The following is a 19701-nucleotide window of genomic DNA, read 5'->3' as shown; positions in this document are numbered from 1 at the left end:
GCCTGTATTCCAATACTAAGCATCTTGATGTGAAACCATGTTGGCATTGCAAGCAGTGAACCTTCTGAGGAGCGATGTTCCAGTAAATGAGTTTTAAATGAGCTTGATGTTTGTCCCGCATACATCAGCACACAGGGGCATTGGATAAAATAAACAATTCCACTTGACTGGCACAACGTAATATATCTTAATGGATAAAGTTTTTGCGTAACAGGATGTTTAAATTGACTCACTTCCAACATCAGCGGACACATTAAACATTGCCCACAACTAGAGTGACCATGACCTGAATTGTCCATTACCTGATGGTCAGATCTTAAAACATTAGGAGTTAGTATATCACACAAATTGTTACTTCTCTCATAAGAAAAAAAATCATTTTAATATTTTCCAAGCAAGGGTATACTTATAACGAGTTCAAATGAGGATGAAGCACACACTGAATTTGTGCTTAGACACAAGTGATAAAACCACTTCTGTATTTTAATAATTCTTTCCTTGGGTTATAAAATGCTCCCTTATATGCTTTAGACACACTTCGGACGCCTTTTCTCCACAAACTTTCTCTGTAATAGAGAATGACACGGGGACAAATTTTTCCCCGTTTCCACATAAACTCAATTTCCCCCTCCCATCCCTGTGAGTTTTGTCGCTGTCCTTGCCCATGTCCCCTTCCTGTAAGCTCTGCTTTAACCGCACAAGCCTGGAACACTTATGATTTTAAAGTGTTTGAGGCTTGTGCAGATGAGAATGGAGCTTGGAGAAATGTGGCAGGGACAGGAAAAGAATTTGTGGGAACGGGACAGGAAAATGAGTTCCCGCAGGGACGAGGAAAAATTTGTCCTCGTGTCATTCTCTACTCTGTAACTCTGCTGATTTCTCAAGATATTGTTCATTGGTATCACATATTTGGCAGTACCATAAAAATTAGGCAAGAGGGATATTTGCTTTCATAGGCTGCTGCTGCATGCTAGAAAAGCAAGCAAAGAGTTCCTATTGGTGTCCTTAGAGCAGTGTTTTTAAACCGCTGTTCCGCGGCACACTAGTGTGCCGCGAGATGTTGCCTGGTGTGCCGTACGGTCAGGGCCGCCATCAGGGCAGTACCACCAGTCTAGGGAGAGGGGCGGTCCGCCCCATGTGGACAGGAGAGAGCTGGATGGGGGACCCGCGGAGTTCAATACATCTTGAGCCGCGAGGCTCGTCTTCTGTTCCTGCCTGCCCTGCAGCTAACATATAGCCGATCACAAGCGTTCCCCGATGTCAGCGCTGACGTCGGAGGGAGGGCTTAAGCAAAGCCTGCCCTCCGACGTCAGCGCTGACGTCGGAGAATACTTTCGTTCGGCTATTTGTGTGCGGCAGCACAGGCAGGAAGCAGAAGACAAGCCTCGCGGCTTGAGCTTCGTTTTGCTGGGAAAGTTGCAAAGATGGGCTGGGAGGCAAACACGGAACACAAAAGGGGGGAGGGAGTGCGTTTTGGACACAAGGCATGAACTTGGGAGAGAGGAAGGGAGGGAAAGAGATGCTGAGGTGGGGGAGGGAATGCGTTTTTGGACACAGAAGAAATGGACTTGGGAGAGAGGAAGGGAGGGAAAGAGATGCTGAGGTGGGGGAGGGAATGAGTGTTTGGACACAGAAGGCATGGACTTTGGAGAGAGGAAGGGAGGGAAAGAGATGGTTGTGTACACGGGGAATAGAAGAAAGGAGAATTTTTGGTCATAGGGAGGGAGTGAGGTACAGATAATGGCATACCAGGGTGGGGGAAGGGCGGTCTGCCCCACCCCGGGTTTACGTCCCAAGGGGGTGCACAGCTGGCCACCCTCCAGTGTTGTCCCTAGGCCGGCAAACTGCGGCTCTTTAGCCACTTGAGTGCCACCGCCGCCAACAGTGTTGTTGGCGGTGGCAGCATTATAAAATACTTTCTTTGTGTTTATTTGATTCCTATTCAAGAGAATTACTTTATATATAGTCAATATAGGCACAGAGTTAAATTTTTTAACATTTTCTAATGGTGGTGTGCCTCGTGATTTTTTTCACGAAACAAGTGTGCCTTTGCCCAAAAAAGGTTGAAAAACACTGCCTTAGAGGACACAGTTGTCTGAAAATACTGTCCAATGATTTCACTCAAATTATATTGAACTTCAAATTGTATTTTAGGGTGATACAAATTAATAAAAATCTCAAACTGGGGTGGGCGTGGCTTGGAGACGCATCTAGATGGTCGGGCGAGAGTCGAGCTCCGTGGCAACAGGCTTTATTAAAGTAAAATAAGCTACAAAGAATTAATTTTTTTTCCTTTAAAAGTGTGGGTTTGGAGTACAATTTGGCATGGGGAAAGCAAATGAAAATTGATTCTACTTTTACGGGGACAGGAAATGTAAAGAGATCCAAACCTGGGCCAGCAACTCCCTCAAAGATTCTGTTGCCGAAGACAACAATGAGATTTTAGCTGAGCATCGTGGGATTAAAGAGATAGTATAAGATAACGCACAGAAGCTGTAGGAGGTTAAGGAGGAAATCGCTAACCTCACAAAGCAAATGCAGCTTGTGGATATAAAAATGGATCAAATGGAAAACGGATTGAAGTGACAGAGACAGAATTACTTCAATATAAGCTTGATCAGAAGAAAATTGAAACATTAACGAGAGACCAGGAGGATTGTGCCAACAGGGAAAGGAGGAGTAACCTGAGAATTATTGGTTTACCAGAAGGGATCGAGAAAAATGACTCGATATCCTTCTTAGAAAATTTCCTTCCTAAAATTCTGCCTCTTAAGACAAAGTTTCCTTTAGAGTTTGAGAGGGCTCATATGATCCCTGCAAAGACATCAAATAGACAATCTGAGCCGTGTCCGTTAATATTCAAACTGCTAAAGTACCAGCAAGTAATGGAGGTCTTTCATCTGGCAAAAGAAAATAAAAACTGTGAGGGCTACAGCTAATAAAAGGAAGAGATTATTAGATTTACACCCACAATTAAGAAATCCTGGGGCTAAGTATGGTTTAATATACCCTGCGATAATGCAGGTTTCTTACGCCAATAAAACAATAAACTTTGACGAACCAGAAAAGCTGCAAGAGTTTTTGAACCAATGTGAGCAGCCAATGTCTTCATGATTTAAAGAAAGTGAGGGGGAAAAAAATTATCTTCTGACTGTTCTTTTTACATAGTGTACATGCTTAATAATATTTAATCTATTTTTATTGTGTTGTTGGTTTATTGCCACATTTATTCTTGGGGACGTGACTACGAAGATTGCTATGGTTTGGATTTGGTGGAAAAGCCATTGTAAGCTTTGCCATATGAAATTGGCTTCGTTATAATTTGAGCTTGTTTGTGCCAACGTCTCCTGGTGTGAGCTATAGTATGGCAGGTAGACTGCAACATTACTTTAAGTATCGAATGTTGAAGAAATGGTGCGATGCACTGATGCAAGAGCTGAAAAAAAAATTGAAGCAGAAATAGGGAAGGGAAAGAAATATTTCCCTGGCACATCATAAAGCACAAAAAGTAGTGGTGGCAGTTTTCGTCAGAAGAAAGAGTATGTTTAATGTAAAATTAGAATTGAGAAAGTGAAATTGGGGCTGATCATAGTCGGAATGCAATTTTTTGCAATCTATTGGTGGCATGAAGATATGGAAGTATAAACATACTGGTGGTTCTGAGGTGCTCTTCATCACAGGAGGTGAGCGAATGTCAAGTTATTGGAGATATTAAGGCAGTCCCACGTAAAGGTTGGATGGTAATTTCATCTGTTCAACAACAAGGATGGGATTTTTCTAAGGTTGAAAGTTGTATACACGGAAGAATCTTCGAGTCAACATTTGATTTAATGGAAGGATGATGATGATTAAGGTTGTTGCTTTTTGACTTGGGGAAAGAATTAAATCCACGTGAATGAGAGTTACATTTAATGACTGCAGGATTTTAACAAAGAAGAGTTGACTTGATTTACACCGTGGAACCTGCTGCATATTGTTCAAGAAATAACTCTTTTTTGGATAGAAGACAATGATTAAGAGATTGATATACTTATACGTCGGGTCAACATGAAAGTTATTGGAAACACTATGTTGGTTAAAGGTGTTGGTTTGGTTATTGGACATGAGAAAAGCTTGTTGTAATTTTTATCTACGTATTTGATTCGAGGAGATAGTTAATTCCAAATGCAAGATACTTTCATTTATTGACTGCAGGAATTTAACAAAAAAGAGTTGACTTATATTACATTAGTGGAACCTTGCATATGACCCAGAAAGTAACTCTTTTTTGTATAAAAGGTTTCACCCTGAAGAATCTTTATGTTAAAAAGATGAAATCTGTTATGATTTAATAGTTATTTATTTAACAAGAATATATGTATTATGAATTTGGCTAATACAATTTTTAACTTATTAGAGCCTATATATAATAATTGAATGAGATGGGTTGGGTAAATGTGTGTATGATAGATTAGTTAATTTTATTGTTACAAGCTGCATAGTGGGAGAAAATTAGAAAGGTTTAAATGGGTTTTATTTAAATGGAGGTGGATAGGCTAGATATGAAATCTTTACTTGCTAGGTGATTTAATGGAAAATTTAATTATTATTTATAAGTTTAATATTCAGAAGCATATTATATTATATTCTTCTAGATTTTTGTTGTAGGAATATAACCTAAGGGATATATTAATTTCATGATGAATCATAAATATATATATATATATATATATATATATATATATTTGAGAGAAATAGATATAATATATGATAAATTATTACAGGAATTTAGGTAGCTTATTGAAAATAAATGAAGGGGTTTTTGTTTTGCCTGTAAGGAATTTTTCACTACCTGGTCTTATATGTGCGTCACCAAGTTTTCACTTTTAATATGGAGGGGATGGGAAAGGGAGGGAAGGAAATTTGGGGAGGGGATGTTAGGAGGGGTTAGGTTCTATGTTCCAGGTTTTAAATTTGGGGAAAGGGTGTATTTACTGAAAAAATCAGTATAATTTGCGATATTTGATGTGGGTCTTGTGCTTTGGAATAATAAAAATTTATAATGGAGTTTAAAATATTTTCATTAAATGTTAATGTCCTCAATCATCCAGTTAAAAAAAGAAAATGCTTTCTTTTCTAAACAACAGAATGCAGATATGTGCTATATCCAAGAGACGCACTTGTCGGCCATAGAATCCAAGAAATTAGAAGGGGTTGGGTAAAGCATTGGGGGTTTTTTTTGCCCCTGCTGTAGGGGAAAAGGCTGGGGTAGCTATTCTTGTGAATAAGAGATGTACAGCTCTATTTAATTTGATTGCTGCAGATCCCTTAGGAAGATGGGTACACATAGACATGAGCATGGGAAATATTACGCTGGCGCTTTTTAATGTATATGCCCCTAATTCAAATCAAAGTGAACATAAGAACATAAGAAGCGCCATCTCCGGAACAGACCCTAGGTCCATCAAGTCCGGCGATCCGTACATGCGGAGGCCCCGCCAGGTGTACCCTAGCATAGTTTTGGTCCCCATATTGCTCTAAGCTTCTCGTAAAGAGAAGTGCATCTAGCTTACCCTTACCCATTTCACTTCATGCCACTCATAAGGAGATGTACATCTAATTTACCCTTAAATCCTAGAACGGTGGATTCCGCAATTACCTCTTCTGGGAGAGCATTCCAGGTGTCCACCACTCGTTGTGTGAAACAGAACTTCCTGATATTTGTCCTGAACTTGTCCCCACTTAGCTTCAGCCCATGTCCTCTTGTCCATGCCACATTGGACATTGTAAATAATGTTTTTTCCTGCTCTATTTTGTCAATTCCTTTCAGTATTTTGAAAGTCTTGATCATATCCCCTCGCAGTCTCCCTTTCTCAAGGGATGATCTAATGTCCCTGGTTCCAGATTACAGTGCCAGCATTTATTGGACTTAGAGCTATCTAATTTTTGTAAACGAACAGGTGTCCAAAACGCTCTATGCAACAAAAAAGAACCAAATTTGCCTCATAGATACTGACACTGTACATCTCATCCTCCAAGACCAAATTCGTGGCCATTGAGATGCAGAAATCTTCAGGAGATTTCAGGAGATTTGGGAGCCATTAACAAATTATTGTAATGATTGAATATTATCTTTCCCCTTAAAAATGTACATCCAGGATGGGGGGGTAGGGTTTTTTGATTTGAGCATTAAATAAGGTATATAGGAATGAGGTTTATGGTAGGTTTTCTTGAATTTAAAGAATTGATTGATTGATTAGGGGGAGAGGGGATAAATTCTGATATGGAGTTTAACAAAATATTAAGTGTTTTATTTGAGTTTAAAATGCTATAAATGCTGTTACACTTATTGTAAGTTTATTAAAAATGAATAAAGAATTGGAAAAAAATCTCAAACTGATAAAACTCTTCCAACGTGCCTTTCCGTAGACAAAAAACATAATCAATAGAACGAATCTAAAGAACCGAAGTGTGTCATTTTCTTAATATTTCATTTCAATTACTCCAACATCGACTGGATAAATGTTACATCAGGGAGTGCTAGGGAGATAAAATTCCTAGATGTCATAAATGATTGCTTCTTGGAGCAACTGGTTCAGGAATTGACAAGTAGGGGAGCTATTTTAGATTTGGTCCGTAGTGGAATGTAAGGCATAGTACAGAAGGTGACTGGGTTAGGTTTGCTGGGAAACGGTGATCATAGCATGATCAAATTTGAGTTGATATCTGGAGTGGTGTGGCTAAAGAAATCTACTGTTATGGCAATTACATTAAAATGAGAAAAATGGTTAAAAAGAAGCTAAAAGGACTGGTGGCAAAGGTTAGTACTGTTGCCAGCGGGGAGCCGAGGCAGCGAGAGCCTGCAGGAGAGGAGCGTGCGAGCCCAGCTCCGCCCCTCTCCCGAACCCGACGAATAAAGCCGCCGCACCCCCCGGAGAGCGGCCTTTTTCACTTGGCCCCCGCACTGTTGCCAGCGGGGAGCCGAGGCAGCGAGAGCCTGCAGGAGAGGAGCGTGCGAGCCCAGCTCCGCCCCTCTCCCGAACCCGACGACTAAAGCCGCCGCACCCCCCAGAGAGCGGCCTTCTACACTTGGCCCCCGCACTGTTGCCAGCGGGGAGCCGAGGCAGCGAGAGCCTGCAGGAGAGGAGCGTGCGAGCCCAGCTCCGCCCCTCTCCCGAACCCGACGACTAAAGCCGCCGCACCCCCCGGAGAGCGGCCTTCTACACTTGGCCCCCGCACTGTTGCCAGCGGGGAGCCGAGGCAGCGAGAGCCTGCAGGAGAGGAGCGTGCGAGCCCAGCTCCGCCCCTCTCCCGAACCCGACGACTAAAGCCGCCGCACCCCCCGGAGAGCGGCCTTCTTCACTTGGCCCCCGCACTGTTGCCAGCGGGGAGCCGAGGCAGCGAGAGCCTGCAGGAGAGGAGCGTGCGAGCCCAGCTCCGCCCCTCTCCCGAACCCGACGACTAAAGCCGCCGCACCCCCCAGAGAGCGGCCTTCTACACTTGGCCCCCGCACTGTTGCCAGCGGGGAGCCGAGGCAGCGAGAGCCTGCAGGAGAGGAGCGTGCGAGCCCAGCTCCGCCCCTCTCCCGAACCCGACGACTAAAGCCGCCGCACCCCCCGGAGAGCGGCCTTCTACACTTGGCCCCCGCACTGTTGCCAGCGGGGAGCCGAGGCAGCGAGAGCCTGCAGGAGAGGAGCGTGCGAGCCCAGCTCCGCCCCTCTCCCGAACCCGACGACTAAAGCCGCCGCACCCCCCGGAGAGCGGCCTTCTTCACTTGGCCCCCGCACTGTTGCCAGCGGGGAGCCGAGGCAGCGAGAGCCTGCAGGAGAGGAGCGTGCGAGCCCAGCTCCGCCCCTCTCCTGAACCCGATGAATAAAGCCGCCGCACCAACGGCATGCAGCCGTTCGGCGTGCTGTCGAAGGCGCACGTCTAAGGCGCGTGCGCCTTAGCACGCGCCTTTGCAAAGCGACTGCGAGCGACGCCAGTCAGTCCGACCCCCCCAACTGGATCACAGCAATACATAGTGTTATTTACATTGCACCGCCTCATCCGTTAGAACCCAGAAAAGTTCACACTGTTAACACTGTACTGCACTGCCTTATTGTTTACTGTATTACCTACTGTTTACATTGTTTACATTGTACTGTACTGCCTACTGCACCGCGCGCACACGCTTAACTTGTTCAGCCTGTTTAACTTTACATCGATCTATTGCCTTGCTGCAACCTGCTTAACTTTGTACTGCCTAACGCACCGCTGTAACCTGCACAACTCTGTACTGCCTTTTTGCACCGCTGTAACCGGCTCAGCTTTATATTGTCCACTGCGCCGCTGAAACCTGCCAAACTTTGCATCACACCCCCCCCTCAGCCCCCCTCCGACTACTACCATACCCCACGCTCTTCCCCCCCCACGAGCGTGTCACCATGGCAAGGCCAAACACCCCTCAATGCGTAGCACTACTCCTACTATATCTCATCACCCTCAGGATCTGCTCTGCTGACCCATCACACACAACCACCATCCCTGTCCACTTCTCCCTATATCGCCCTTCAAAACCCAAAGTACCCTCGCTCACACCCCACACCCCACATTCTCACCCTAATACGATTCGGCTCCCAAATCCTCCACCCCCCCCCCCGCAAACCCACCAAACCCGGCTCAAAAAAACCTAGAACACTAAAAAAACTGGCCTACTCCCACTATGCCCCAGCCAACCACCCAAACCACCAGAACCTACTAGGCTTTTACCTAAACATTAGATCCATGAGGAACAAAGCCATTCTAATCAGAGACTGGCTGACGGATACCAACCCCGACTTCATCCTACTCACCGAAACCTGGCTACTATCAGACAAGGATATTATAATCAAAGATTGCCTACCCGCAGGATACAAGATCCTCTCCCTGGCCAGAACTCGGGGAAGAGGAGGAGGCCTAGCAATAATCTTCAGAGATCAGCTTAATTGTACGGCACTCAACACCAAATCCTCTCCCAACGCAGAAATATTAGCCATCTCACTCACCTCTAAATCCCTTGCCTCCTCGCTAACTATCACTCTATTCTACATCCCACCCCAAAAATGGTCCCTAGCCAAAGAGGACCTCGCTGACTCCTTATTAACTAATTATCTAACAAGTCCTTACAACCTTCTATGCGGAGACATCAACATCCACCTTGAGCAAGCGGACCAACCAGAAGTTGCCGACTTCTGGTCACTCACCGTCCAACTAGGCTTCTTCAAACCCCCCCCCAACCAAAACTCACCAAAAGGGCCATCAGCTAGACCTGGTCACATTCTCCTCCAACGAGCCGACCGACCCAAAAATATACTGGAAACAAGCCAACTGGACAGACTCCCTATGGTCTGACCACAGACTATGCGACTTTTCCTTGGGTTACCAACAAAAACATTCAAGAAACAACAAAACAAGAAACATCACAACCCACACTACTAGAGGAAAGATAGACCCAGAGGAATTCTGGTCTCGCTATGACACCCACATAAAACAAGACGAAGAAATAGATCAACTCATGTCCGCCTGGATCATTGACAGCACTAACATTTTAAATGAAATAGCCCCTACAAAAACCCGCCACATCAGAACCACAAATCAGGAGGGATGGTTCGACACAGAGCTGTTACTGTTAAAGAGGGACCTCAGAAAGTCAGAAAGATTATGGATAAAGTCAGGAACCCAGGAACTCAGAACTGCCTGGAGACTCAAACTAAAAACCTACAAAAACCTTACCAAGGAAAAACGGAAAAAATTCTACTCACACTTAATTGGAAACATCAAATCCAACAGCAGCAACCTCTTCAAACTCGTCAATAACCTTTACAACATTGAAACACTCACTAACAACCAGGAAGATTCAACACTAACCGCCAACACCCTAGCGGATTTCTTCAACTCCAAGATCCTAAAACTAAGATCAGCACTACCCACCAAGACCAATCCCCTGGAGCTCTTTCCCATCCTCCCTGACATCGACATAGCTAAACCAGACCAAGGGTCTAGATCCGACCTAAACTGGAACCAACTTACCACAATCGACTGGAAAACCTTCAACAAATATTATAACAAATACACCAAATCCTTCTGCAAACTAGATACTTGCCCCCCAAATGTGATGAAAACGGCTCCGATCTACTTCAAAGCAAACATGCTACTATGGGTCAACTCCCTACTATCCGCAGGAAACTTCCCTCCAGAACAAGGACATAACTTAATAACCCCAATCATAAAAAGCATAAAGGACTCTTCCAACGCACCTTCCAATTACAGACCAATAGCTAACATACCACTATTCACCAAAATCGCGGAAGGGGCAGTAAAAGCAGAACTCTCCGCATACCTGGAAAAATTCAATATCCTAAGCGACAATCAATCGGGCTTCCGCACGGACCACAGCACAGAGACCATCATCGCCTCCTTACTAGACCACCTGCACATACTCTTCAGTCGGGGCTCCAGCGCCCTGATCTTACAATTTGATCTAAGCAGTGCGTTTGACCTAGTTGACCACACTATTCTCCTGGAATGCCTGGCCCACATTGGAATCTCCGACCGGGTACTCAGCTGGTTCCAAGGGTTCCTACGAAACAGATCCTACAGGGTACACAAAAATGACAATTTCTCCTACAGCTGGGTGAACTCCTGCGGTGTACCACAAGGCTCCCCCTTATCCCCCACCCTGTTCAATATCTACCTCGCCTCCCTCAGTAACCTCCTTCACAAACTTAAGCTCAAATTCTTCATCTATGCAGATGACATCACAATTGTCATCCCTCTAACCAGTCTATCCCAGGATCTTCTCAACTACATAACTAGCATACTCAGCCAGATAGAACTCTGGATGCTCTCCTTCAAACTAAAGCTCAACCCAGACAAAACAAAATTCTTTCTAGCCACCCCCAAAGACAAAATCAAAGACACCACAATCCAGGTGAAAGGATTGGTTTTCCCACTCGAACAAACATTAAAAATACTAGGAGTCACGCTTGACAAACATCTATCCCTAGAAAATCACACCGACCTCACTGTCAAGAAAGGCCTTTCAGCACTCTGGAAACTCCGTACCATAAAGAAATACTTCGATGACACTGCATTTCGACTATTAGTTCAATCCTCTATCCTCAGCATACTGGATTATTGCAATATCATTTACCTAAGCTCCACAAAGAAAATCACCAGAAGACTAAAACTGATTCAAAATACAGCTGTCCGCCTCATTTTCGGCCTGAACAAATGGGAACACATCACCCCCTTCTACCACCAACTGCACTGGCTACCCTTCGAATCCCGAGTCCTCTTCAAGTTCGCCTGCATCTGTTACAAGACAGTATTTGGTCTCTCACCAAAATACCTCTCCCCACATTTCAATATGTATTGCACCAACAAGAAATCCTGCAGAATCCAGTTGTTTACCTTCCCCTCCATAAAATCATGCCAGCTCAAAAGATTCATCGACAAAATCTTCGCCTTCCAGGCGGCCAAGCTGAACCCTTGGCTAGCCCAAATGATGCTAGAGGCCCCGACCTACCTAGACTTCAGAAAACTTCTCAAAACACACCTCTTCCGCGAACAAGACCCTTAGTCCTTACTCCCCGCATACACTCCAACCCCCCCCCACACCCACCTCCCTCTCCCCCCCTCTTCTGGTTTCCCACTCCCTCCTTTTTATCTTCTAACCCAACTATGATAAACCTGTGCTAAAACTACTTTGCCTCCTTCCGCGCTACCTGCAATTCCGACAAAATTTTTGTAAATCCGTGTTCAGACCGGATCCTAATGTAACGGATGTGAACCGCCTAGAACTCTTTGGGTATGGCGGGATATAAGAACCTAATAATAATAATAATAATAATAAATCAGGCATGGATGTTATTTAAAAATATCATTGTGGAAGCCCAGACCAGATGTATTCTACGTATTAACAAAGGCGGAAAGAAGGGAAAACAAGAGCTGGCATGGTTAAAAGATGAAGTGAAAAACATCTCTTAAAGAATGGAAAAAGTATCCAAATGAAGAAAATAGGTATAAGCAATGGCAAGTTATACGCAAAGCATCGATAAAAGAAAGCTAAAAAAGTATATGAAGAGAAACTTGTCAAAGAGGCAAATCGTATAGTAACAATTTTTTTCGATACATCAGAAGCAGAAAACCTGTGAAGGAATCCCTCGGACCATTGGATGATCAAGGAGCAAAAGGGGTGTTCAGGGAAGATAAGGCCATAGTGAAGAGATTGAATGAATTCTTTGCTGTGGTATTTACAGAAGATACACTAGAGTGCCTTACCTTCTCAGTGTGTCACAGCAGATATCTAACCTTCGCATTGATATACAGAGCACCACACTCTCCAGTGCCCATCTTAGATGACCTGCTATCCGTCCTTAGCAAACTGGTCATCACATACAACCGAGTTATCATACTTGGAGACTTTAACTTTGCAAACTACCCAAACGAGATCTGATCCCCGGCAGACTTCATTACTTCACTATCGGATCTAGGATTCTGGCAAATGGTCCCCTCACCGACTCACTCTTCTTGCCTTATCCTAGACCTAATCTTTATTCAAATAGATACTTAGCCCACCACAGGAACTCTGGTCTGATCACCATTTGATTACATTCAACCATACCTACACAATAAATCAACTGTCAATCAGAAAGCAAAACCAATATAAGAAGATATACAACAATGATGCTATCAACTTAGAAAATTTCTCCATAGGCCTTTCTAACCTAGTGGGAACATTAAAACCCAGTTCCAAATCTGTTGATGAGGCTGTCGAGGACTGGCAGGGATAATCGAATGTTTGACGAGACTGCCTAGACAGAACTTATACATTGTGAGCTAGATGATATAAAGACAGGTATAAATGCCCAAAAGGTATCCAAAGTGATCAGATAACCACTGCAGGGACAAAGTATAGACACCCCCTCATTTTCACTGACTTCATTGCAACCCCACAAAGTTATGAATAAAAACATACATATCTGCCTCCAGAACATCAGCACCTGACATAGGAAAACCTAGTAGAGCTGCACACAGGTGTCTTAAGTAGCCTAATGAGTGGGCTAGTGAACCATAAAGAGGAGGACCCAGGCCCAAAAGCCACTCTAACCACTACATTCATGGTGGAAAATGTGAGCTCACCAAAACCCTACTCTATTGCCATATAGGTGCCACCTACAGTCATAAGGGCCATTGGGGTTGTAGACAGGTGGGTATAGTGGGTTTTGGGGGGCTCACCATAACCTGTAAGGGAGTTCTGGTAAGTTTATGTGGTACCCTTTATGTGAAATTCACAGCAGTACCCTGTAAGGTGCTCCACTGCTCTGTTGCCATGGCTGGGTAGTCAGTCCATCACAATGCTAGTCACTCCCACATCCAAATGGTATGTTCTGGACGTTTCAGACTTGGACAAATTTTTGGTCGAGAATGGTGGTATAAAGATAGACGTAGTGGCGGTCTGGACGATCAAATGCCTGGATGTATAGATAGATGTTTTTTGAAAAAAATATATTTTAGACATACTTTTAGAAAATGGACAATTTTCCGCTGCCGACTTTGGCAATGAAAGTCCAAGTCAGACTTAGATGTTTCTTTTGATTATGCTCCTCCATGTATGTTGGTATTAGATCCCTAGGGCTCCTTTTACTAAGGTGCACTAGCGTTTTTAGCGTGCGCTGCACCCCGCATTATGTGTGAAAACTAACGCCAGCTCAATGGTGGCGTTAGCATCTAGTGTGCGTGGCAATGCAGCATGCGCTAAAACTGCTAGCACAGCTTAGTAAAAGGAGCCCTTAGTGTGTGTCTAGTTAAGATAAAAACTTTGCATTGAAAAACTTGCACAGAAGAATACCACACGAGGGGGAAGAATTGGCTAGTCGATGCCCAGAAGAAGAGAGAGCTAAGCACACCGAGGACATTGACCTGAGACCGATAAGAAAATTGAAGAAGGGAAAGTCAGCGATCCTGGTGGGAGACTCGATATTGAGGCATGTGGACAGCCACATAGCAGGAGGAAGAGAGGATCGACTGGTGACCTGCCTCCCAGGAGCGAGAACCAAGGACATCGTGGACAAAATTGGGAAGGTCCTGGAAGGAGTGGAGACGGAAGAGACCGCAGTAATGATCCACATCGGGACGAATGATGTCAGCAGGAGAGACTACAGAAGAGGCACGCTGATAGAACAGTTCAAGATTCTAGGAAGGAAACTGAAGATGAGGACCCAGAAGATAGCATTCTCAGAGATCCTACCGGTACCGAGGGCAGATGTGAAAAGGCAGGAAGAACTACAATCAATAAATGCATGGATGAGGAGATGGTGTGAGGAAGAAGGGTTCCACTTCGTGAGGAACTGGACAACGTTCTGGGGCAAGAGCAAGCTCTACAGGAGAGATGGACTGCACCTGAGCGTGGCGGGAACAAGACTTCTAGCAAACAACGTCAAGAGAGGAATAGAACAGGCTTTAAACTAAGAGAAAGGGGAAAGCCGACAGTCGACCTAGCGTCGATGATTCGGAAGAAGGTATCCCGTGAAGATACTAAGGGGAAAAAAGGCAGGGAAGAAACAAGAGACAAATTACAGGAGTCAACTAACCCAGAAGAGGAGGTTAGAAAGATTGTAGCAAAAGAGAAGACACCAAAGACTGAAGCACAGGGAAAAGAAATGAAGACGACAAAATGCCAAGATCTAAATTGCATATATACTAATGCAAGGAGTTTAAGAAACAAAATGGGGGAGCTAGAAGCCATGGCCAATGCAGAGGACATAGACATCATTGGAATCTCTGAAACGTGGTGGAATGAGGAAAACAAATGGGATACAGCACTGCCGGGGTACAAGCTCTATCGCCGGGATAGGTCAGGTCAGAAAGGAGGAGGAATAGCCCTATACGTAAAAGAAAGCATACAATCAACAAGAATGGACACAGCGGAGATGATCAACAAACTGGAATCGCTATGGGTTAAAATACCGGGTAGGAAAGGGCATGAAATAAAGATGGGCCTATACTATCGTCCACCCGGGCAAACCGGAGATAGCGATAAAGAAATGGATGCCGAGATGAAGCGAGAATGCAAAAGTGGTTACACAGTTGTTATGGGAGACTTCAACTATCCTGGGATAGACTGGAGTCTTGGAAGCTCAAGATGCGCTAGGGAGACAGAATTCCTGGAGGCTATACAAGATTGCTTCATGGAGCAGCTTGTTAGAGAACCGACGAGAGGAAATGCCACTCTGGATTTAATCCTAAATGGACTAAGGGGACCTGCAAAGGAAGTGGAAGTAGTGGGACCGTTGGGAAACAGTGATCATAATATGATCAAGTTCAAGGTTGAAGTAGGCATACCGAACGGAAAGAGAACCATAGCGACATCTTTCAACTTCAGGAAAGGAAACTATGAAGCAATGAGGGAAATGGTAAGGAAGAAACTTAGGAACACTTCCAAAAAATGGCAAACAGTAGAACATGCCTGGTCTTTTTTCAAAGACACAGTGAGCGAGGCACAAAATCTGCACATCCCCAGATTCAGAAAGGGGTGCAAAAAGGGTCGAACAAAAGACCCAGTATGGATGACTAAAATAGTGAAGGAAGCGATAGGCAATAAGAAAAATTCATTCAGGGAATGGAAAAAGGACAAAACTGAAGGGAACCAGAAGGAGCACAGGAAGTATCAAAAAGAATGTCACCGTGTGGTTCGAAAAGCCAAAAGAGAGTATGAAGAGAGGCTAGCCAGGGAGGCACGAAATTTCAAACCGTTCTTCAGATATGTTAAAGGGAAACAGCCAGCTAGGGAGGAGGTAGGACCGCTGGACGAAGGAGACAGGAAGGGAGCGGTGAAGGAGGAGAAAGAAATCGCAGAAAGACTCAACATGTTCTTCTCGTCTGTATTTACAAACGAAGACACAACCAACATACCGGAACCTGAACAAATATTCAATGGAAATCAAGCAGAAAAATTAACATCCATGGAAGTGAGCCTTGATGATGTACACAGGCAGATAGAAAAACTTAAAACTGACAAATCCCCGGGTCCAGACGGAATCCATCCCAGGGTTCTGAAGGAATTAAAGGAGGAGATAGCGGAACTACTGCAGCAAATTTGCAACCTATCCTTGAAAACAGGCATGATCCCGGAGGATTGGAAGATAGCCAATGTCACGCCCATCTTTAAAAAGGGATCAAGAGGTGACCCGGGAAACTACAGACCAGTGAGTTTGACTTCGGTTCCGGGGAAACTGACGGAAGCACTGATTAAAGAACACATCGATGAACATCTGGAAAGAAATGAACTTTTGAAAACAACCCAACATGGTTTCTGCAGGGGGAGATCGTGCCTAACGAACTTATTGCACTTCTTCGAAGGAATTAACAAACGGATGGACAGAGGAGACCCCATAGACATCATATACCTTGATTTCCAAAAAGCCTTTGACAAGGTGCCTCACGAACGTCTACTCCGGAAACTGAAGAACCATGGAGTGGACGGAGACGTACATAGATGGATCAGAAACTGGTTGGCGGGTAGGAAACAGAGGGTAGGGGTAAAGGGCCACTACTCGGACTGGATGGGGGTCACGAGTGGTGTTCCGCAGGGCTCAGTGCTCGGGCCGCTGCTATTTAATATATTCATAAATGATCTAGAAACAGGCACAAAGTGTGAGATAATAAAATTTGCGGACGATACAAAACTATTTAGTGGAGCTGGGACTAAAGAGGAATGCGAAGAATTGCAAAGGGACTTGAACAAATTGGGGGAATGGGCGGCGAGATGGCAGATGAAGTTCAACGTTGAGAAATGTAAAGTATTGCATGTTGGAAACAGAAACCCGAGGTACAACTATACGATGGGAGGGATATTATTGAATGAGAGCAACCAAGAAAGGGACTTGGGGGTAATGGTGGACATGACAATGAAGCCGACGGCACAGTGCGCAACAGCCGCTAAGAAAGCAAATAGAATTCTAGGCATAATCAAGAAGGGTATTACAACAAGGACAAAAGAAGTTATCCTGCCATTGTATCGGGCGATGGTGCGCCCGCATCTGGAATACTGCGTCCAATATTGGTCTCCGTATCTTAGGAAGGATATGGCGTTACTCGAGAGGGTTCAGAGGAGAGCGACACGCTTGATAAAAGGGATGGAAAACCTCTCATACGCTGAGAGATTGGAGAAACTGGGTCTCTTTTCCCTGGAGAAGAGGAGACTTAGAGGGGATATGATAGAGACTTATAAGATCATGAAGGGCATAGAGAGAGTAGAGAAGGACAGATTCTTCAAACTTTCGAAAAATAAAAGAACAAGAGGACACTTGGAAAAGTTGAAAGGGGACAGATTTAAAACGAATGCTAGGAAGTTCTTCTTTACCAACGAGTGGTGGACACCTGGAATGCGCTTCCAGAGGGAGTAATAGGGCAGAGTACAGTACAGGGGTTTAAGAAAGGATTGGACAATTTCCTGCTGGAAAAGGGGATAGAGGGGTATAAATAGAGGATTACTGCACGGGTCCTGGACCTGTTGGGCCGCCGCGTGAGCGGACTGCTGGGCATGATGGACCTCAGGTCTGACCCAGCAGAGGCATTGCTTATGTTCTTATGTTCTTAAGGATAACTATGGCAAATTGTAACCTGTAAACTGTATATTATGTTTATTGGTATTAGACCCCTAATATGTATAGAATTAGAACCCAACCTTGTATCAGAAAATTGTACTGTAATTCTCATATTGTAACCTGTTAACTGTATTTTATGTCTTACAATGAACTTTTGAAGATCTGGGGGCCGTTAGAAAATTATTATAATGGGTAGACATCATTTTCTTTAGATAATATGTGTATAATTAGGGGAGGTGGGGGGTTGTTTGGAATTTTTTATTAAATGCTTACTTCATTATATTCTTTTAGATATGTTTAATTGAGTTGATTGCAGTAGGATGGGTGGGAAGGGGTAAAAATTCAAGTATGTATGTTATTATTAGAAAGATTTTCAAGTGTTTCAATTTGTTATAATGGTACTAGTCTTATAGCCTGTTAAATTAACGGGTGCTAGAATATATATGTGTGTGTCTGTCTTTTTCTCTCTCCTTAGCCGCTTTCTGTATTTCTATCTTTCTTTCTTTCTTTCTTTTTTTTCCTTGGCTGTCCACCACCACCCCTTGTCTGCTCCCCCTGTTCATTCTCCCTTCCTTTTACCTCCCCTGTGTCCTCCCCCACCCCATCACTGCTCACCTTATTCAATAGCAGCCCTTTTCCCTTTATTTTACCTCCCCCCTCTATATCCTCTCCCCTCTTTCCTCCAACATCTCATCTCTCTCTCTGCCCATCAGCTTTTACTCCTTGCTTCTTCCAATGGAGTTGCGAGTCAGGCCTGACATATAAAGCTGGAAGCCGATTCCTCCTGGAAGCAGTCCTCCATGTTGTTTGCCAGCCTCTGGAAGGAGGGGGGAGGGTGTCAGGTCAAAAGCGCGCCGGGACAAAGGCGCGGCCAGACAATTGAGCGCAGCGCGGAGGCGCGCACCGGGTTCCCCAACAAAACCCCCCCGTCGGAGCCCCTAAAAACTTTAATTTTCTTCGGCACGCGCCTCCGTCTTGCACTCAGTTGTCGGCGCGCGCCTTTGTGAGCAGCCCTGCCTTCGGTCCTGTCTCGGTCCCACTAAACCGGCTGGCAATAACGAAGCCAGACTTCACGGGGGCTTTCCCTCTTGCTAAATCGCTATAGGCTTTGCCAGTCTCGATCCCGCCCCTCAAAATCAGGAAGTAACTTCAGAGATGGACAGGATCTAGACCGGCAGAGCCTTTAGCAATTTGGCAAAAGGGAAGAACCCATGGCATCTGGCTTTGTTATTGGCAGCCGGTTTAACAGGGACAGGACCGAAGGCAGGACTGGTGAAGAGCAGAGGCTGGAGTCGGGCAAAGGAGGAGATTTACGTTTGAGGGACGGCAGGACTCTGTGTTCACTCCCTCTGTGACGGTTCGTCTTCTGACAGTGACCTAGTAAGCGCGCATGCGCACTCGTGCAGCCACATCCCGACAGAAAAGGGATCAGGGAACACGTTTCGCTACTGCGCATGCGCGGGCTAGCATTTTATTATTTAAGATATTACTGTACACTTGCTACAAGATTTAAAATGAATAAAGAATTTATAACCAATTCTGAGCTCCTTGGGGAAAATGGGATAGAAAATTAATTAAATAAATAAAGTGTAAGAGATCCACCTAAACTGGAAATAGTTTTCAAGAGTGATGATGCGGATGAACTGTATGAATTCTCGGTGATCCTGGAAGACATACTAAGCCAAATTGATAAGTTAAAGTGTGATAAATCACCCAGAACAGATGGTATACATCCCAGGATACTGAAAGAATTCAAACATGAAATTGATGATCTACTATTAGTGATCTATAACCTGCCACTAAAATCATCTGCAGTACCTGAAAATTGGAGGGTGGCCAATGTTACACCAATTGTTAAAAAGGGTTCCAGGACAGATTCAGAAAATTATAGACAGATAGGCCTGACTTCAGTGCCAGGTAAAACAGTGGAAACAATCGTAAAAAATAAAATTGTGCAGCATGTAGACAAACATGATTTAATGGGACAGAGTCAGCATGGGTTCATGGGGAGGCAGTTGCAACATTCATGTACCGTTACCGCATGTTAACACAGGGGCTGTTACCATAGAGAGCAGTTAAGAAATAAGAACAT

At 44.5% G+C, this 19701-nt stretch overlaps 1 protein-coding gene across 3 annotated transcripts in view; it reads left to right on the top strand.

The window, feature by feature from the left end:
* The window catches only part of CFAP65 (cilia and flagella associated protein 65), a 351728-nt gene that overhangs the window by 246215 nt on the left and 85812 nt on the right, over nucleotides 1-19701 (top strand). The window lies entirely within an intron of this gene.

This window comes from Geotrypetes seraphini, chromosome 5 (genome assembly GCF_902459505.1).
Source record: "Geotrypetes seraphini chromosome 5, aGeoSer1.1, whole genome shotgun sequence".
Lineage (NCBI taxonomy): Eukaryota > Metazoa > Chordata > Amphibia > Gymnophiona > Dermophiidae > Geotrypetes > Geotrypetes seraphini.
The sequence above is the reverse complement of the archived record's forward strand: the minus strand, read 5'-3'. Positions and strand labels throughout refer to the sequence as shown.